General features: G+C 39.8%; 1 pseudogene; it reads left to right on the forward strand.

Moving 5' to 3' along the window:
• Positions 1-1,180: 1,180 nt before the first annotated feature.
• LOC111537037 overlaps positions 1,181-22,818 on the forward strand; it is a 61,060-nt pseudogene continuing 39,422 nt past the window's right edge.

The following is a 22,818-nucleotide window of genomic DNA, read 5'->3' on the forward strand; positions in this document are numbered from 1 at the left end:
GATTTCCTTGTTCCAAAGTTAGAAAAATACCCTACTATGTTTTCTTCTCACATACATTCCAGGAATAACTTTTAAATTTATTTGGAGTTTATTTCAGTGAGTGCTATTAAGTATGGAGTCTATTTTTTCCCCAAATATATATTAATAGTTATTTCTCTTAACACAATTTGGTAAATTTCTTCAGCTGACTTAAAATGTCACTTTTATCATAAACTAACTTTTAAAATATACCTGGGTCTGTACATAAACATTGGTTTAGAATTCCAACTTCCAGAAAATTTGGCACATAACATTCAACATTGAGAAATAGCACAGGAAACTTTGACAAAAAAAACACAGACAGTGGAGATACACGAAATACCAAGTGATAAAGGGGAAATAACCACATTAGAAGATCTCTTTAAGATGGCTGAAATCTATATAAATGAATTTTAAAAACTCGATAGAAATGAATAACTTTCTAGAAATTCACCACATTTATCAAAAGTGACTCCAGAAGAGTTGGAAAGTCTAAACAGTCTGATTTTTATAGAAGAAATAGAGAAAACTTTCAAAGAGTTACACCCCTATCAAGGCAACAAGACCAGACAGTGTTACAGATGAATCTGATAAAGGCATTAAAGGGCAAATAATTCCAATGTTTTTTTTTTTTTTTTTTTATTTTTTTTATTTTTTTTTTTTAGATGGAGTTTTGCTCTGTCGCCCAGGCTGGAGCGCAGTGGAGGTGGAGCCCTAGCCAGGGACTCACCTTTCTCTACCCAGCACTTTCCTTTCCACCTTCCCTATCATTTAAAGGGACCACACTGTTCCCTTCTCAGCACTCGTATATCAAAACCTCCATATTCTCTTTTTTTATTGGATATAGTTTATTTTATTTTATTTTATTATACTTTAAGTTCTAGGGTACATGTGCACAACGTGCAGGTTTGTTACATATGTATACATGTGCCATGTTGGTGTGCTGCACCCGTTAACTCAACATTTACATTACAAAACCTCCATATTCTCTTTATGAGACAGACATAACTGGGCTGCGTGTCAGGAGGTCCCTTGTGTTGGGCCCGGGGGCACCTGTGTTCTGCGGGCTGGCTGGAGTGCTGGAGGTGAGCCAGGGCAGGCGTAAACTCTGCGCCCTCATTGTTTCCTGGTGCCACCAGACATTGCTCAGGCCGTCGACACCATGAAGATCTGGACTTCAGAGCACGTCTTTGACCACTCATGGGAAACTGTTACAACAGCTGTGATGTAGAAATACCCAGACCCTATGAACCCAGGTGTGGCTGGAGTTAATGTGTTGGACAGACATATAGATCCCTCTGGAAAGTTGCACAGCCACAGACTTCTCAGCACAGAGTGGGGACTGCTGTCTATTGGGAAGTCTTTATTGGTGCAGCAAGAACCAAAACATATGTGCAAGAACATTCTGTTGATCCTGTAGAGAAAGCAATGGAACTTAAATCTACTAATATTTCATTTACAAATGTGGTTTCAGTAGATGAGAGACATGTAAAAACCATATCCTCAGGACCCAGAAGGAACTATTTTGACTCAAGAAGCCATAATCACCGTGAAAGCGGTTAGCCTCAGCAGTTACCTTGAAGGACTGATGGTAAGTACAATATCCTCAAGTGCCAGTAAAGGTGAAGAAGCAGTGGAATGGGTAATGCACACATTAAATGCTGAGATTGGGCTGGGCACGGTGACTCACGCCTGTAATCCCAGCACTTTGGAAGGCCAAGGCAGGCAGATAACCTTAGGTCAGGAGTTTGAGACCAGCCTAGCCAACATGGTGAAACCGTCTCCACCAGAAAATACAAAAATTAGCTGGACATGGTGGTGGGCACCTGTAATCCCAGCTACTCAGGAGGCTGAGGCAGGAGAATGGCTTGAATCTGAGAGGCGGAGCCTGCAGTAAGCTGAGATTGTGCCATTGCACTCCAGCCTGGGTGACAAGAGTAAAACTCTGTCAAAAAAAAAAAAAAAAAAAAAAAAGCAGAGATTGAAGAATTGACAGCCTCAGCAGGAGGAAACAATGGCAGCAGCAGCATTTGCAGAGGCGGGATCATGAAAGTTAGTAGACAACATCGGGTACCCCAGGTCTCTCCAAGCCGACTACATGACTCTATATTTATTTGTCATTTTAAAATTACAACTATATTTTAGGTAGTTTTTTTTTTTTTTTTTGATAAGCTGATATAAGACTATGTGACTTTTGATGAAAACAGAAAGTCTTCTAAATAGAAGGGATCATCGAAATTAATGTTGTTTGAAATTACTATCTGATTTTGAGGGTGCCATTATTTATGTGAAAAATTAACAAGAAGTCCTTGGAAATTGGTATTGATATTAAATCTCCTTAAGGTAGTATTTTAAAGCTTTTCATACACTGGAACTCCAGCTGCCTTTGGACCAATCCCAGAACAGAGCAGAGTTACTTCCTATAGATGCCCATTACCCTGCTGCTGTACACTTCAACAGCTTGCACAAGGGAACTCACTCAAAAGGAGAAATTGTGTAGTTTTAAACTGTATTTTGTGTAAAATAACTTGCTCTGCTATAAACCACCATTAAAAACCAGTGTTTTGATTTGGTACTTAAATATTTTCGGAGTGAAAATTATCACTAAAGTAACACATGACTCCAAAAAAAGTATGGTTTTGTGTTTTGTTTTGTTTCCTTTTGAAACAATGTCTTGCTCTGTCACCCAAGTTGGAATGCAGTGGAGCAATCTCAGCTCACTGCAACCTCCCCATCCCGGGTTCAAGCGATTCTTGTGCCTCAGCCTCCCAAGCAGCTGGGAGTACAGGCACGCACCACCACTCCTGGCTAATTCTTGTATTTTCAGTAGAGACGAAGTTTCACCATGTCGGCCAGGCTTGTCTCGAACTCCTGGCCTCAGGTAATCTGTCCACCTCGGCCTCCCAAAGTGCTAGGATTACACGCGTGAGCCATCGCGCCAAGTCAAAAGTATGGTTTCATTATATTAAAGAGTACTGTAGGCCAGGTGCGGTGGCTCACGCCTGTAATTCCAGCACTTTGGGAGGCCGAGACGGGCGGATCACGAGGTCAGGAGATCCAGACCATCCCGGCTAATATGGTGAAACCCCGTCTCCACCAAAAATACAAAAAAAGTTAGCCGGGCATGGTAGCAGACGCCTGTAGTCCCAGCTACTCGGGAGGCTGAGGCAGGAGAATGGCGTGAATGTGGGAGGTGGAGCTTGCAGCGAGCCGAGATCCCGCCACTGCACTCCAGCCTGGGCAACAGAGAGAGACCACTACGTCTCAAAAAAAAAAAAAAAAAAAAGTACTGTATTGATTTGCCAAAGTTTGTAACTTCGTAAAGATATTATCTTCCTTGGATTTGTACTTTGTGATTTAGTATGCTGTACCATGGACTAGTTATGTTAACTGAAAAAAATAGTCATTACCTGAGTTTTGCAGCACTCTAACTTAAACAGAACAGCTGTTCACATCTTTTAGCACTTAACATTTGCCTAACTTAAAAATTGCCATGTGTCAAAATCATGGTTTATAATTGCTAAGGCCTGATATGTCAGGTCATTTGAATATAATTACTTTTTGAAGCAATTGTGACCACAAAACATCTTTTTTACATGAAGGAACTGTATATCATTTGAAATTACTCAAATAATGTCTTGTTCTGAAGCATAAACCCCAGGTACTTATTGTTTTTAATAATATGGTGCCACTGCAGTTTGGGGGCAGTGGAGAAGAATGAGTATAATGACCAGGGGAGGGTTGGCATGCAACTAACCACTAAGTGAATTGTACTGCAGCTTTTATTTATGGGAACCCCTTGTTTGGGATCTCAGAGGGCAGCTGGAAACTGAAAAACAATCCAGTAAATATACATTGTTTAATATTTCATAGCAGGCAATAATCAACCACTAAATAACAGCTTTAACATTTGCAATTGTTGCATACAAAGTATTTTTGCTAGAAGATGATTAGTTCTCACTTTTATTTTACAGTGCTTAATGTGATGAACTTCTAGTCATGTTTACTATCAAAGAGATCGGTTAATATATGTACATAAACCACAGAAACAGTATGACGAACTATTTTTAAATTATCATTTTTCTACTTAAAATATGTTTAGCTTAAGACTTCTTAGGACATTTATAAAAGCAGGTTAAATTTAATAAGGTTTCTGATTTTTTTTTTTTTTTTGTAACTGGAGATAGTTTTTACCAGTGAAATAACATTCCAGGTAAATAAAACTTTGCTAAATATTGATATTTGATAAAAAGTTACCTTGTATAATTTCTGCAAATTACCCTTGTTCTGAAAAAGGTGTAATGCCCTAATGATAAAAGATTTTTAAACAAATCCTTATCTTTTGGTTTTTTAAACTCTGCTCTAATGATACAATTTTATAAATTTTCATTTTCCAGTGCAATTAGTTACCATTTTTAAAAAATAGCTGGTAATTCATAGCTTTTACATGTTAAATATAAATGAACAGCAAGCAAATGAATTTAAGAGCACTAAACTGGAAAAAAGTGTTCATAAATAAAAATCTTGAACTATTTAATATTAAAATTGAAATGTGAATTAAGAAAAACTTGTGTTAACAAAAACTTTCTTTTTTAAAAAAAGAAACAAGTAAAACTAAAGATCAAATCCACTTATAAATGTCAATGCAATAATCCTGAATAAAATATTGGAGAATATAATCCATAAAAATATTAAAGTAATATTATGGCCAGGTAAGATTTTGTTCAGGATGGCAAAAATGGTTTAGGAAGCCTTTTTTTTTTTTTTTTGATGGGGGGATGGTCTTTTTTGCCCAGGCTGGAGAGCAACAGCATAGTCTCGGCTCACTGCAACCTCCACCTCTGGGTTCAAGTGATTCTCCTGCCTCAGCCTCCCGAGTAGGTGGGATTACAGGAGTGTGCCTCCACACTCAGCTAATTTTGTTATTCTTAGTAGAGACGGGGTTTCACCATGTCGGCCAGGTCAAACTCCTGACCTCAGGTGATCTGCCTGCCTCAGCCTCCCAAAGTGCTGGGATTACAGGCGTGAGCCACCATGCCCGGCCCTAGGAAATCTTTTAATATAATTCATCGAATTAATAGTTTTTAGAAGATAAACTATTGATCCTGTCTATAAATGCTGAAAAGCATTTGGCAAAAGTCAACAACCATTATTGACTTAAAAGAAAACAAAACTCAGTATGATAGGAAAAGATAGATCCTTAAAATGTTGAGATAAAACTTTTTCAGTTTTTTGCCCCAAAACTGAGATCATTACCTTCAATGTCAGAAACATGACAGGGATACCCACTATCATCACTTCATACTGTGCAGGAGGTACCAGTCAATGCAATTAGCAAAAAGGAAAAAATCGGAAGTATGAAATTGGAAAGAAAGAAGTAATGCTCTTACTATTTTTTAATCGGTACAAAATATTTTAAGTATTTACAGGATACACATGAGTACTTGTTACATGCTTAGAATGCGTAATGATTAAGTCAGGGTGTTTGGGGTGTCTATAACCCTGAGGATCATTTCTATATGTTGGTAACATGCACAGAATGTGTAATGATTAAGTCAGGGTGTTTGGGGTATCTATCACCCTGAGGATCGTTTCTATATGTTGGTAAAATTTCAAGTCCTCTTTTCTACCTACTTTGAAAAATACTATGCAATGTTGCTAACTATAGTCACCCTACTCTGCTATTGAATATCAGGGCTTATTTGTTCTATCTAACTGTATGTTTATGCCCACTAATCAACCTCTCTTTATTCTTCCTCCCACCCAAACACTCTTACCAGCCTCCAGTATCTATCATTCTGTTCTCTATCTCCATGAGGCCAATTATTTTTTAGTTCTCATGTATGAGTGAGGACATACGGCATCTGTCTTTCTGTGCCTGACTTATTTCACTTAACATAATCTCCAGTTCCATCCATGTTGCTGCAAATGACATGATTTCATTATTTTTTATGACTGAATAGTATCCATTGTGTATATATACCATATTTTCTGAATCCATTTATATACCAATGGAGCTATTTAATATTTTCAGATAACATGAAGACCTAGGTGAATCAACTGCAAAACTATTACAAACAATAAAATAATTCAGCAAGGTAGAAGGGCACAAAATTAATATAAAGAAACCAATGCATATCAGATACAGAAACCACAGTCACCTAGAAGCTATAATGGAAGAAAATCCCCCAATATTACAATATTTTTAAAAAGTAATTAACAATAAATGATAATATTTATATGACAGAAAGCTTAAAACATTTTAATTTGAGTCCCAGAAGGGCAGGAGAGTGAGAATGAGGAATAAACATATGAGGAGATAATGACTGAGAATGCAGTCATGTACCACATAAAAATGTTTCAGTAAACAACAGACCACAAATGCAATGGTGGTCCGAAAAGATTATAATACCATATTCTTACTGTACCTTTTCTATGTTTAGATACACAAATACTTACCATTGTGTTACAGTTGCTTACAGTATTCAGTGCAGTAACATGCCACACAGGTTTGTAGCCAGCAGCAATAGGCTATACCATATAGCCTAGGTGTGCAGTAGGTTATACCATCTAGTTTTGTATACGTATGCTCTATGCTGTTCACACAATGACAATGTTTTCTAAGGTCCTGTTTCTCAGAATGTATCCCCATCATTCATTGTTTCATGAATGTATTCCAAAACTGATGAAAGGCATCAATCCACAGATTTGAGAAGCCCTATGAATCCAAAGCAGAATAGTTACACTGTAAACCAATCAATGTGAAATCTGGGTTTATTGGGAATGGTGAGTCCCTGTGGGACCTTGAGGCATTGGAGGAAGAGCAGTTGGTACCTTTTGATTATCCTTGTAACTCACCTCTCAGACTTCTCTGGTCCCAGGTGACAGATTTCTGGTCTGGTTGGGTCTGTGAGTTTCTTTACACTAGTGTTCACTGAGGTGTGGCTAGCGAACTTCTGGTTTGTTCTTTCAGCTAGGTTAAAACCCTGTGGTTCTCATTGTGATCTCAGCCTACTTTGGGTCTCACTGATCCTGTAAGTTCTAATTCTCCATCATGGTCCTCACTAAAAAAACCTATCCTGTGGCTTCTGTGGTACAGTCATTATCCTCTGGCTACAGAAGCCTTTAGAAATCTTCTTGCTCTCACTTCAGTTGTCTTTAATCTAGTGGTTAAAGGCATAGACTTCATAACTGGATTGACTTTGTGTTCAAGTCCTCATTTCATGTTACAGCAGTGTGGTCATGGACAAGATAGTTAACCTCTCTGTGCCTCAGTCTCCACAATTTAAAAAGTGTAAAAAGGACCTATGTCATGGGGCTGTTGAAAAGATGCAATAAGACTGTTTTTGAAAAGTACTTAGACTTGTTCCTGGCACATAGCACTCAATAAATGTTAATTATTGTTGTTTATTGAGGAAGGACCAATAAATAACACTCTATTTCCTCACCTGAGTACTCGCGTAATTAAGAAATATAGAGAGAGTAAAGTAGATGGAGATCAAAATTCACCTTTTCTTATACACTGATAATGCATTATTGTAGAATGTGATTTATGTCTCTGGGCAAGTGTCTTCTTTACACCGAACCCCAGAAGTAGGTGGATTTACTCAATCACAGGTGGCAATGAACTGGGGCAAATCTATCCCTGTGAAATGTATAGTAAGGGAACCTGAGCACATGCTTCTGTGATCAGATCTCTTCTTTCTCTAATCTGTTACAGCAATAATTGCCTATATAGTTAATTTGGCAATCGATCATGTCCAGCCTAATGCCACCATAGTAGAGGTGATCAGATGCTCTCAGAGCTCTACTCATATCCCATTAGCACACTTTGCCATTTCCAAACACACAGATCGCACTGACGTGAGCTTCCACTCTCTAGAGCAAGCACCCACATCTCTCTGTTGTAAGGCTGCTGTAACCCACTTTTCCTGCTAGTGCAGACAGCAGGAAGTGCCTGGAAATTTATTTCATATAAGTAGCCACCACACCCCCAACCCAGTGTGCCTCATCTTAGGGGCTGATGGACAGGAGGAATAATTACCCCAGCTCCCTGGCCCCTGACCAGAACATGGTCTCCAAAGACTGAAAGACTGAACTGAAGTTACCCTTTATGGGATTTCCCTTCCTAGCACCACTTTCCTACTCCCCAGATCACTTTCACACAAATCCTCATCTGGTGATCCCAACTTAAGTCAGGAAACAAATCTATTATTGTCTAGTGGTATTTATATATATTTTTTACTTTCAATTGTTTTCCTATGTTGAATTGTTGTAAAGGTTTCTTTGGGGAATATGAGCAGACCCCCGACAGAGTGCAGTGCTTGTGTTTCATCGTATAGTTGTGCAAACAGTAGGGACTAGGCTTTTTAAAAAAAAAAAAAAAAATTGCTTTCTCGATGGATTCTTTTTTTAAATTGATATCAAAGAAACTCAAAACTATGTGAAAAAGCAAGGCATTTGGAGAATATACATACATGTCATGCAAAGGGTGCTATACACAGCCATATAATTTTAAGGTTATCTTCTGAATACGAAAATATGTTACATAAATTTATAAAGATCACAGAGAATATTTAGGTTGATATGAATATTGTATAAAATTATTATTTGGGATTGAATAGCTCTGTACATGCTCTTAGAGACATTTTAATGTTGAAGATGCTTTTAAGAATTATTAACTAGTGAATAATTAAAATGTTGTCAGAATGGATTCAAGGCCAATTAGTTTGGTTGCAGATAAAAAGTCCTAAGAAATACATGACTGCCAACAATGGCAATTAATATGGTTTTATTTGCATGCTAAAAACAATCCAGGTTAGGTCCCAAAATGTACATTTTCTACAATACAGTAATTTAGCTTTCATGCCCAGACTGGAATTGTGATACTTACAATAAATGAATCCAGTAATGGAGATGCAGGAAAATAATAGCATTTTTAGTGATAATATTTGACATTTGCATATGCTTTATTACTTTTCAGATAAATTTTGCAGCTCTTTTACCCTGATAGCTGGACCTAAAACCTATTTTTACCTTTATACAGGCTATAGTTTTCTTCGCTTTGAATATTGACTTATGAATTTCAAACCACTAATTTGACGTTTTTATATCAAATTAACTGTTTATTTGGTCAAACCAATTCACTTGACCTGCCATCCTGGTGACAAGCAGATATTTCCTGAATCAGTGTCCATCAATCCGTGCCTTGCTTCAGCCATGCCCAGCCCCTGCATCTCTGACAGTCAGGTCCAGAAGATGTATCTGTGCTGGTACACGTCTCATCCTACACATTCTGTGAAGCACCGAGGGCAGGGCCTGACACTGTGTTGAATAGGTTTGTGTCTTTCTCGATGCCTACTATTTGTGTCCTTTTGCTTCTAGATCTGCTATACTCCTACTTTTCTGGATGATTTTCCCAACTTGAGTCCTGCCGTGCTCCTCTCAGTTCCATTCACCAATGATAGTGATGAATTCCATTCATGCCTTATAGTGGGAGCACACCATCTGCATAATATTCAGCTATTTTCTAGTGTTAAATTTACCCCCTGAAAATATATTTGATTAAATACATATAGAGACTTTTCCAACTGATAATATTGTTAGTAGTAGTAATAATCATAATTTTCATTATTACACTCAGGCTCAGTCCTTGTACTTAAAACAAACAAAAAAAAACTATAGCCAAATAGTGTACAGTGAGACATTTAATAAAACCTGGAGTTATATTTTGATTATTAAATTAATCCAAAGCTCACAAGGGATTTTTAAGTTTCTTTGGCCACCAAGCAAGTTGTGAGTAAATATATAGAAAAAAAATGGAAATAAATCTAGAAAGCTTTACATTATTTTGGCCAGGTGCAGTGGCTCATGCCTGTAATCCCAGCAATTTGGGAGGCTGAGGCAGGCAGATCACAAGGTCAGGAGTTTGAGATCAGTCTGGCCAACAGGGTGAAACCCCATCTACAAAAATTAGCCAGGTGTGGTGGCAGGCGCCTGTAATCCCAGCTACTTGGGAGGCTGAGGCAGGAGAATTGCTTGAATCCGGGAAGTGGAGGTTGCAGTGAGCCAAGATCATGCCGTTGCACTCCAGCCTGGGTGACAGAGTGAGAGACTCCCTCTCAAAAAAAAAAAAAAAAAGAAGAAAGAAAGAAAGAGGCCGGGCGCGGTGGCTCAAGCCTGTAATCCCAGCACTTTGGGAGGCTGAGACGGGCGGATCACGAGGTCAGGAGATAGAGACCATCCTGGCTAACATGGTGAAACCCCGTCTCTACTAAAAAATACAAAAAACTAGCCGGGCGATGTGGCGGGCGCCTGTAGTCCCAGCTGCTTGGGAGGCTGAGGCAGGAGAATGGCATAAACCCAGGAGGCGGAGCTTGCAGTGAGCTGAGACCCCGCCACTGCACTCCAGCCTGGGCGGCAGAGGGAGACTCCGTCTCAAAAAAAAAAAAAAAAAAAAAAAAAAAAAGAAAGAAAAAATAAAGTTTTTTATATACTTTAAAACCAGGCTTTCTCTTAGCAAATTGAAGATGCTAGTTGAGGATACTTTATAGACATCGCAAGCCCCCAAATATTTTGAACTTAGATACCCTGATGCCCAAGGAAACATATTCATTTTGCTGAAATTAATAGGTTGTTTTAATTTTTAATTTATACAATAGCATGTACATAACCTTTTATTGTCTACTCAATTTTACTGCTGGACATTTACTCAGTTAATGAGTCTTTAAATAAGATACTGACTATCATAAACTCTTGGAAAGACTCATTCTGTGGTGAGCTGAGGGAGTAAAAATTTGTTTTCCTTTTTTCTGTGGAGGTAGTGGGGCTGCCAACTGTTCTTCCTAGCATGTTTTAATCATTTTATTTTTTACTTTTTAATTGTAATGGGTACATAGTAGGTATCTATATTTATGGGATACCCGAGATATTTTGAATTTTGATACAGACCTACTGTAATAATCACATCAAGAAATTTTCTTTTTTTTTTTTTTTTTTTTTCCGCAGGGGCACATCAAGGTCCTTATTTGGAACTCAGGCTGTGACATTAAAAAAAGGTAAATGGGGTTTCCATCACCTCAAGAATTAATCGTTTCTTTGTGTTGCAAACATTCCAATTGTACTCCCTTGGTTACTCTAAAATGTCCAACAAATTATTGCTGATTGTGGTCACTCTGTTGTGCTATCAAATACTAGATCTTACTCATTGTATTGAACTCTATTTTTGTACCCATTAACTACCCCATTTCCCATTTCCCATCTTCACTACCCTTCCCAGCCTGTGGTAGCCATCATTCTACTATCTCCATGAGTTCCATTGTTCTAATTTCAGCTCCCACAAATGAGTGACAACATGCGAAATTTGTCTTTCTGTGCCTGATCATTTTTGGGAGCTACAAGGAAGCATCTTGGCCAACTAGGTGTCTGCACAGATTTCCATCTGGAAAGGGAAGCTCTTTCTCAGAGGCAAGTGAAGGTTTTATTTCAGAGCCGAAAGAAAGCTCAAGGTGAAGGTGCTCGGGAAATTTTTCTTCTTCTATTTTTTCTTTTTTTTTTTTGGCAGGGGCACGTCAAGGTCATTATTTGGGACACAGGTTGTGACACTAAATATATATATTCCTTCAGCAGCAATCTATTACCTTCTTTGCCCATAGGACACCTATGCGGTTGCCCAAGTACATGTGAAAATAACCAGTCAGCCTCACAATTTATACCTTGCCCCATTTGTAACAACTATGAAGTCTCGTTGGATTCATCTTTTGGTTTGTGTCCCATTTTAACAAATCACGCAGAAGGCTGCCAAAGATAATAACCTCTCATGAGGAAACAAATATTTCATCCCAGTACTTTCTTCTCAAGCTGAAACTGGATCATTGCAACTTGGTGTAATGTCCTTTCTTAACTCAGCCTCTGAAATTTACCCCATATATGAATAGAAAAAGATTCTTAACTGTTATTTTCATGTTGGTATAGAGTTCTGCTCAGCAGCACTTAGTTCTTTTGCTCCTTTTGAAGCATCATGACTGCCTTGTCTGTGCCTTGATGGATGTCAGCACTCTCAGGTCAGGTCTAGACAGGGCAATCAAACTACCCAAAGAAAATTCAGTATTTAGTCTTCTGTGTGGATGACTCTGTACCTGGTCACCTGATGGACTATGTGATAGTTTATTCCAATATTTTTGTTGAGATAGACAAAAAAAAAAAAAAAACTGTTAGTTATCTCACAATCTTTCAGATATGTCAGGAAGTTGTTTCTACATGTCTTCAGCCACTATTGAAGAAAAAGAAATTTCAAATGCTATTAGAGCAAACAGGCTATGTCGGAACATTACCCCTTTACTCCACTTAGATGCACAATCCTAAATAATAATAACTTCTTTCATAATGGAGTACTTACTCTGGTGACAGACATGAATTAACTCAGTGCTTTCACATGAACTCGGTGAACCCTTATGATGCCCTATGAGGTAGGTACTATTTTTTTTTTGAAAAGGGGTCTCGCTCTGTTGCCCAGGCTAGAGTGCAGTGGTGTGATCTCAGCTCACTGCAACCTCTGCCTCCCGAGTTCAAGTGATTATCTTGCCTTAGCCTCCCGAGTAGATGGGACTACAGGTGCACGCCACCATGCCCAGCTGATTTTTGTATTTTTGTTAGAGACGGGGTTTCACCATATTGGCCAGGCTGGTCTGGAAGTCCTGACCTTGTGATCTGCCCGCCTGGGCCTCCCAAAGTGTTCGGATTACAGGTGTCAGCCACTGCGCCCGGCTGGTAGGTACTATTCTTATCCCTACTTTTTAGATGAGGAAACTGAGACATACAGAAGTCAGGTAATTTATCCAAAATGACACAACTGCTAAGTGGCAGAGTCAGAATTTGAACCACTAGTGGTACCACTTGCTGGTACATTACAACAGCCAAAAGTAAAGTGATCATCAATACAATCACCTAATATTTTTTGGATCCCTACATGCTCTGGTAAAGTAAAGTTACATGGTCTAGCAGAGGTGTGAGAAAAATTTAATGGATGTTACAAGACATGCTCTTTGTCTGCTTCAAGCAATAGGAGTGAGCATAAGTGACGCCTAGGTGAAGATCCTACAGAAGTCCGACTTTCCCTCTTAAAGCTATGACTTCTCCTCTAGAATGAAAAGTTGTGATATTAGGAGTCCTAGAAGGTAGGCCACAACTTCACATTCTGGATGCTGAGTCATTTGTCTTTTCTATGCTGAGCAGTAGAGAAATACTAGGTGGCCTACCTTCTAGGACTCCTGCTATCAGAACTATCCATTCTAGAGGAGAAGCCAGAGCTTTTAAGAGGGAACGTCTGACTTCTGTAGGATCATCACATAGGTGTCACTTAATGCTCACTCCTATTGCTTGAAGCAGAGAAAGTTAAAAGCATGTGTTGTATAGGCATGGGCAAAGATTTCATGATGAAAACGTCAAAAGTAATTGCAACAAAGCAAAGATTGACGAATGGAATCTAATTAAACTGAAGAGCTTCTACATAGCAAAAGAAATTATCATCAGACCGAACAGATAACCTATAGAGTGAGAGAAAATGTTTCCAATCTATCCATCTGACAAAGGTCTAATATCCAGAAGCTACAAGAAACTGAAACAAATTTACAAGAAAAAAAAACCTCTATTAAAAATTGTGCAAAGGACATGAACAGACACTTCTCAAAAGAAGACATATATGTGGCCAAGAAACATATGAAAAAAAGCTCAACATCACTGGTCATTAGAGAAATGCAAATCAAAACCACAATGAGATACCATCTCATACCAGTCAGAATGGCATTATTAAAAAGTCAAGAAACAACAGATGCTGGCGAGACTGCGGAGAAATAGGAACGCGTTTACACTGTTGGTGGAAATGTAAATTAGTTCAGCCATTGTGAAAGACAGTTTGGCCATTCCTCAAAGACCTAGAGCCAAAAATACCATTTGATACAGCAATCCCATTACTGGGTATAGACCCAAAGGAATAGAAATTATTCTATTATAAGGACGCATGCATGTGTATGTTCATTGCAGCACTATTCACAATAGCAAAGACAGGGAATCAACCCAAATGGCCATCAATGTTAGACTAGATAAAAAAAAAACATGTGGTACATATACACCACGGAGTACTATGTAGCCATAAAAAGGAATGAGATCATGTCCTTTGCAGGGACATGGTAGGAGCTGGAAACCATTATCCTCAGCAAACTAATGCAGGAACAGAAAACCAAACCCACATGCTCTCACTTATAAGAGGGAGCTGAACAACGTGAACACATAGACACATGGAGGAGAACAAGGCCCTGGAGTCTGTTGGGGTTCAGGGAGAGGGAGAGCATCAGGATCAATAGCTAATGCATGCTGGGCTTAATACTTGGGTGATGGGTTGATAGGTACAGCAAACCACCATGGCACATGTTTACCTGTGTAACAAACCTGCCCATCCTGCACATGTACCCAGAAACTTAAAATGAAAATTTTTTTTAAAAGAGCATGTTTTGTAGCATTCATCAAATTTTTCTCACATCTCTGCTGGTAAATCTGTCATTTAATTTTCCACTCAGGACTGCATTTTGCCATTATACAAAATGATCTCTGAGTGACTTTGAGCAATTCATTCCCTGGAGAACTTTTGTCTTTATTTATGAAATACAAACCTTTGAATGTTATGGCAAGAAATCATCAATTGACAGACACTTTATCCTTTTAAGTGTTTTGGTATACAAAGCTGACTGATGATACAGAATTTCAACAATTGTCAGCCATCATACTATAGGAATGGAAATCCATTTCTTCACTATTATGGTTTCTTATTTTAATGGCCAAATTTCCTGGATTTGATCATTGTAACCAATTCAGCTTCATTTAGGAATATTGCATTCTTCATGCAGCACTTTTTATAGTGTCTATTTGTGTTTTCAACAGCAATACACATTTTGGAGTTTTAAGCAAAAAAAAAAAAAAAAACCCTGAAATATCTTCCTTTATTTCTGCTCACTAGAGGATAACCTTTATGAGGCCAAGAATTTTGTTTAATTTCTTCATTGGTTTATCACAAATATCTGTAGTAGGTGCTCAAGAATTATTTTATTGAATAAATAAATTTATAGAAGCACATATGCCGCTTTTAGGGGAAATTAAATTATTTTAGCTATTAGCCTTTGGAGTTACAAGATTCTGGATTAGATTCCCAGCTCAATTTACCAATTGTGTGACTGACCTGGGTCAAATTCTTGGGGTCTTGGGAATGGGATTTCCTCATTTGAAAACTGGAGATGACATCTAATTTACAAGGCAGGTATGAGGAATGCCAGTAAAGACCCAGCCCATGGGAGGGCTCCAAAGTGTTAACTTTTGCCCATCTGTGGATCTCAAAGCACTTCTCAAATCTTAGTTATATGGACTAGGCAGGTAAAGTATTATCCTCATTTTGCCCATGGGGGAAGATGAGAGAGGAAAGAGACATAATTGGCTAAAGACTTTTTGGAAGTCTATTTAGCTACAGTTAACAGCTGGCTTTCCTTCTCTAGGCTGGCTAGTGATGACCTGGAATTTAGCATATACTTTGGGAGTTTCAGGGAGGTGATTATGTAGAGGTTCTTTAAGAGTTCCTTGTGTCTTTGTTGTAACTTTCAGTGGTGAGGAGGGAACCATGGGTTACCAGCCCAAGACTTGAGATTCTAGCCATCTGGCAGTGGGTGGGACTGTGGGGATTGAAAGAAATGATATGAGAGCAAATGACGATATGCTCGTTGACTTTAAAATGTTATTAATAGTCCGCTGCGTTGGTCACAGCAATTTCCATTGCAACTTTCCTCTGGAATTCCTTGGATTGGGAAATAGCAGCTTCAAAGTCTCCTTGCTTAAAGAAAACTGAGACTGACCTTTCGCTGACAGTGTGTTTAGGGGTTTGGAGTGGAGACTAAGCCAGTGACTCTGGATAAACATCTCCATATTGTGGCGTGAGCTTGTGTTGCTTCCCTCTCCATTCCAGAGGAGATTCTGGGTATAGAGGAGGCTGGAAAGGGAGGATTTGCCCATATATTTGCAAGGCAGCCTTACAGGCTCCAGAGCAAAGCCCTAACCCCAGCAAAAGAGAAACACACATGTGCTGCATATTAAACTCCCACTATGATGGGGGTGGTGTGGGGGAGAGAAATGCAGAGGGACAGATAACAGAAATTTGAATTGATATTTCCAAGGGAAGCTGGGTTTGTCTGTCTCCAGCATCATCCTTGCACTGGCAGCATGACTGCAGAGAAAGAGCAAACTGATGAATCTTGGCAGAACATTTCCCATTACTCAGTTTTTGCAAAATACAGCTCTAGACACTTGTGTGTGGTGGGAAGCTCTCTTAGCAATCACTGAGATGCCATTAATGCTCCATTACTACATCTGTTTTAAAGGCTCCTGTTTTTAATTGTGACACATTTCCAACCAGATACTTTAAGAACATATTGAATAAAAATGTTCCTAATTATGAAGGACTGGGGCAGTGAGGGTGACTTAATTCTTCCTTCCTGTCATTACTCAGGTAGAAATGGCTACAGCTAACATTTCAAGAACAGAGTGGTGTACCAGTGGAAGAAACCAGGACCAGACAGGGTCCAGGATGGGGAGACATCAGTTGACCACATGGATTTGGGGAGGCCCATGCAGAGGATCCAGAAGAAAAGAGAAAGGTGCACTAATGTGAGATATAGATAGGTGTCCATATCAGCAGGGGTCTAACTGACGAATTGGAAGAGTCAGCCAAACCCTTGACCATGAGGTTCTGGGCACTCATTCCTCCACAGCAGAATCCCAGCCAACAAAGTGGGTTTTGGGCAGTCCAGGGGTAGGCAGAGCTGGACTGTGGGCTCTGCGAGGCAGGGCCTGCTCTTATGTCTATGTCTGTATCTGAGTGCCAAGGGTAGTGCCTGATATGAACATGCATGCACCTAATGGTTAGTGGATGAACAAACAGAAGAAAACAAAGCAAAAGTCAAGCTAAGCCTTCCAGACCGAGTTAAATCCTGAGCAGGGCAGGCAGGTCAGGGGTGGGAAGGTGTGCAGGCACTTAGGATAATGATAGCCCATAGATCTGAGGCAGCAGAATCGAATAAGTCCATATCCCACCAGTGAGCGGGCTGAGGTTGAAGGACTATATGCTGTCCATGTCACAACTGAGTCACGAACTGCAGAAGGCAAAGCTTTCCATTAGAGAAAGGCATTCATGACCTCATCCCAAAGGACTGGCAGAGGTTGACATCTAGAGGTGAGCTTTGGAGGTATCTCTCTGGAGGGGGTTTCATTCCCTTACTTGACATCCTTCTTGGGGCTACAACTCTATCAATAAATACACAAACACTCAGGGCAAACACACTTACAGCATTATAAATTTAGAGAACTTGAAAGCTGGAAAGGGTTTTTAGAGACCATTTAATCCAACCTCATTGTCATACGGACGAGGAAATTGGCACCAAAAGATAAATGACTTGTTGAACAGGGTCTAAGTATTTTCTCTTTTATTCTGTTTGTTTTTTCAGCTTTACATGGTTTTTGTTTCATTTCTTGCCCCTAATAGACTGTGAGTTCCTCCAAGGAAACTATTTTTATAATATCATGATCTCAAATACACATGGTATAATTTTATGGACAAGGAGTCTAAAATACAGCTGTTGGCTGACTGATGGAATGAGTGAGCACATAAATAAAAGAGGACGTTTTTTAAAGGGCAAGTGAGTCGTTTTGAAATTCTGAAACCCTGCATAATGGACAAGCCACTGAGAGCCCAGAGAGGTGCTCCTCCTCTCAGTCGTGTTCAATCTTCAGGATTCAGAAATTGTTCCAAGTGGAAGTTGTATTTCAGGTAACATGGTCTCTGCTGCAGGGCCTGGTAATGGAAACTTAATGGAGATGGCCCTGGGGGGTTATTATTTCTCAAGACAAGAGGATTCAAGCCCGGACAGGAAGGGCCTTTCCATCTGAATTTACAGGGCCATGCAGCAGAATAATCATGGTTTGTTCTTTTAAAATGGGGCTTCCATGTTTGGAAAGGAAAATGTAGCATGGTGGCCTAACTAGCTAATTGTGTTCAGCACAGTGGCTGGAAACCAGGAGTGTACATCATCATCACCTGCAGAGTGCCTTAAAAGCACACGCCCAGGCCCTAAACGTATTTTGGGGATGGGGACTAAGCATATTAATTTTGAAAAAGCTTCTAAGGGATTTTGGTGTGTACGCTGCTAAACTAACCAACTACATTAGAAGAAGAAACCAAATAATCAGAGAGTAATCCTTTGGCATCTATCTCAAGGAAGGTGACATTTCATCTGTAAGTTTCAATTTTGAATGGTTTCCACCCACTCTCACTCCTCACTCCTCACCAGCACCCAAATAGTCTTCCTCCAGTTATTAAAACTGTTCTCCCAAAGGATCTGTTAAACGTATTCATACCACACTGTAGATAACTGACAAGGCTTAATACTTTCATTTTAGGGTTAATTGCATTTTTTTTCTTCGAAATAGTATTAATATGACGGAAAATGCGGGGCAACATTCATTGACTAGAGCAGAGTTTCTCAACCTCAGCCGGGCTGGTTAATTCTTTGTTGCAGGGGCTGTCCTGCTTTCTACCTACTAGATGCTGGTAGCACCTTCCCAAGCTATCTCCAGACACTGCCAAATATCTCCTGGAGGTCAAAATTGTCTCAACTAGAGAATCAGTTCAAAATTAGTATGCTTGTAGCGTTAATTGAATCGTAACTATAGTCAAAAGACAGTGGTGACTCTAAGTCTGAATGAGTTAATGGTCAAACTGTTTGGAACATTAGAGAAACTTTCCTGGTGTCCCCAAATTTAGGCATGTAGAACACTCAGCTAGAAGTAAAAATGGCTGTGAGGAAGCAAACACACCCTGATCAGAAGTGTTCAGGGAAGCCAGAGGGCAGGCGAGGCAGATTCTAGAAGTACGGTCACTGAAGGGCTGCTCACTTTCTGGGGCTATCACAATACCCTAGAGTCCCAGGACACTGGGCAAAAGACAGCCTGGACACTCTTACTCAGCCTTTCTGTACAAACAGCCACAGTTCAGAAATAGTGTTGCTGTTTACTGTGAAAAAATAAAACAATAGAACAATAACTCTATGAAGGGTACGGTACCATCAGGCCAAAGAGGCCTCTGCCAGGAGACATTTCTGAAGTCTGAAGGTGTGCGTAGGGGTAGCATAAATGCCATGGTTAATTTTTAACTTCCCCGTTGGTGAGTCCTGAATCAGAGGACAGTGTTTCTATGGTGTCAGGCGATATTCCTGTTCAGGTTGAGGTGTCACCTGACAGGCACCAGGTGAGTAATGCACAGGGTGGTGGCACCATTGTAAGCCTCTGTCACATCTCCTGAGGGCCCAGCTTTAATTACACCAGGAACCAGTGTTTGACATTTGTACTGGGTGACACTGTTCCTTCCTGCTACCTTTCCATTGTTCCACCCTCTCTTAGTTGCAGCATTCTGGCAACTACGGTTTCACATTACTAACTCATTGCCATGGTTTCCATTTGATGTGCAATGACGTCACAGCTGATGAGGAATGGAGCTTCCTTTTCACTCTGATTACAGCCTGCTACTCTTCTCTTTTCACACTCACTATAATACAGTGAATGCTCACAGTAATCAGCTCTCTTTCATATGGGTTCTGTCTTTCACTGAACATGTGATTTCCAGTTGATCATAGAACAGGCACTGGACAGAAATAAAAACTGGAGTGTGCAGGATCAGTGGTTGGCGTCCAGGAGCAGGTTCGGTTCATTATCACAGAGACAACCTCAGACACAGGCATTGAGGACAAATGGGAGGAAATGACAAATTCTATATTTTTTGTTTTTTTGTTGTTAAACAAATAGCAGACTTTAAAAACGAAGGGAAGTAAAAACACATCAAAAACTGATCATCACACCACATAGAGATAACCACTGTCAGCATCTTCACTAATATCCTGAAGTTTATTCCATACATATGTGTAGAAGAGATGGGGAATTCCTTAATGGACATTGGGTATGTGGACATCTCCTTACACTCAGCCAGACATATATTTGTGTTTTGTTATCCATGTGCACAAAGACTTTGACATTCTGGGTGAAGGAAGAAAGAGGAGAATATACGTGGAAATCCAGGGGAAAGAGAAAAGGGCAATAGAGAATGTGGCATGGGGAATGCTCTGCTGGGTCCCATTGAAAACGGTTCTGAACCACTGTGGAAAAAAGGAGTTAGAAAGAATCAGATGCTAAAGGAGTCAATTTTCATGATGCTCTGAGACTCAGGGCAAAAGCATCCTTGCTCTAGTGGCCTACAGGCAAAGGAAGACACAGAACAGAGGGGAGGACTTTTCCCTGAGTCCACCACAAACCACCATGGAGCTGAGGCAGCTTGAGGTCTCAGGGGCATGGGAGGGATTTGCCTTTTGAATTTCTCCAATGGGATGTCTGACAGGCACTTCATATTCAATAGATCCAAAACTTAACTCAGGTACTCCACTTGCCAAATAAGTTCCTCTTGCTGTGTTCCCGACCATGATTGTCAGCATCGCATACCAGCTGTATAAGACACACGCCGGGGAGTCATCCTAGCCCTTTCCCTCCTCCCCATCCTCCATATCCCATTGACCACCAGGGCCTACTGAGTCTACACTCCAATTTTCTTTTAAATCTATCCCCACTGCCACTGTCCTAGTCTAAGGCAACACCATCTGTTCACCCAGATCGTTCCATAGCTTCCTAGTAAGTAAACCAGCCTTCAGTCTGAGCCCTCCTAGGTCCTTCCTCCCCAGTGCTGCTGGAGTAATCCTTCTAACACAAAAATGAAAGCAGGTCACTGCTGCTCAAATGATGTCAGTGGCTTTATCATCTATGTTGTCTGGCTTTTCAAAGGCATGTCTTGCAGTGCAGCCTTATAAGTCTACCTTGACACACCTCTGTGTCCTCCTCGTTCTTCATGCTTTTATGTCAAGCCATGTGACACTCCCTAAGTATGCCATGTTTTCTCTTTTTTCTCCTCCCCCCTCTCCCATCTGCAGCTTCCCCTATTTATCTCCCTAAACGCTACTCTTTTTGAAATGTTCATTTAAAGGGTTTCTTATCTTTTAAACTATCTCAGACTCCCCTGGGGATTACCCCTTTTCCTGTGTTTTTATTGTAGCATCCTCACAAAATCACTTCAGTTCCTTCGCATTCTGGTGTTGCTGTGTGTTAGTGGGACTATGTCCCCATTAACCTGTCAGACCCCTTGAGAAGAGGGACATATCTTTTCATCTTGAGTTCCCCAATACTTAGTACTGTGCTTAGCATATGCTAGGTGCTCAGTAGATATTTGATATGTGTGTAAATAAATGAATCAATCAATCAATCAATAACAAATGACAAACTCCAACTCCCAAACCTAAAAAAAAAAAAAATCAAAACTTTTCCCTTGCCCTTAGTGTAGATACTGCTCATCAACATAAGGCAAATTCTTCCGGCGCCTCTCAATACAGCAGGAGGCCAGAACTCACAGAATCACAGAGTTAGAGCACTAGCTTTGGCATGAGAAAACCCTGAGGTAAAATCTGGCTTCTGCCATTTATTACCCACATGACAGCGAATCTTCTTGAGCTTCTGTTTTGTACAAACTTAAGTTCGGCTTTGTGATATTATTCCTCTTTGGTCCATCTGTGCAGCTCAGCTCCTTATTCAAATGACACTGCTAAAACATGCCTTGCCTTCTCCCCCAACTTTTTTTTTTTTTTTTTTTTTTTGGAGACAGAATCTCCCTCTGTCACCCAGGCTGGAATTCAGTGGCATGATTGATCTTGGCTCACTGCAACCTCCACCTCTCCAGTTCAAGTGATTCATGTGCCTCGGCCTTCCGAGTAGCTGGGATGACAGGTGTGCGCCACCACGCCTGGCTAATTTTTTGTACTTTTATTAGAGACAGGGTTTTGCCATGCTGCCCAGGCTGGTGTTGAATTCCTGAGCTCAGGCAATCCACCCACCTTGGCCTCCCAAAGTGCTGGGATTACAGGCATGAGCCACTGCATGAGGCCTATTACCACATGCTTAATAGGGTTGTTATGAGGATGGAATGATGTATTTTAGGTGAAGTATTTAGAATAATACCTGGGACATAGAAATTAATAAATGACAATTGTCGTCATTTCTTTTGTTTTTAGGTTTTATTTCACTATTGTGTCATCCAATCACTGGAAACTTCTTAATGTCAAACACCCTTTTAAGAGTCTGTACACATATATACAAATTTTACAAACAATTGCAAGAGTTTTACAGAACTCCCAAAGCAATTTCATGGAATCCTTGTTGAGAATCTTCACACTAGGAAGTAGAAGAAGAAAGGAAGACATATCATTCAAACTATATTTTGCCTTTTGGAAAAAAAAATCTGAAATATGATTATAAATTGTCAATCACTAGGTGAAAGATCACAGATGCATCTGAATTTCTTAATACCTCTGGCAAAATGCCATGAAACCAAAATACCTATTTAAAGAAGAAAGTTGAGAGGTTTGAAAAATTTAGCCAATGACTTACTTATCCTAACTTTCTGGTGGATCCAGTTTGCCCAACAGTTGTACCCTGGTCAGTGATTCTAGTGACAAATTTTGGGATGAATAATGTCCATGGGAATTCTTTAACCATAGAGTGAGCTGCACTATTGACAGACATAGCATAGGAAGGTTTTTAATATACATATACCCTGAAACCTCCTAGAAAATCCTAGAGTCTTTCTTTCTTACACAGAGAAGAAATTACACACTGTAAAGT

The sequence above is a fragment of the Piliocolobus tephrosceles genome, chromosome 1, assembly GCF_002776525.5.
Source record: "Piliocolobus tephrosceles isolate RC106 chromosome 1, ASM277652v3, whole genome shotgun sequence".
Classification (NCBI taxonomy): Eukaryota; Metazoa; Chordata; class Mammalia; order Primates; family Cercopithecidae; genus Piliocolobus; species Piliocolobus tephrosceles.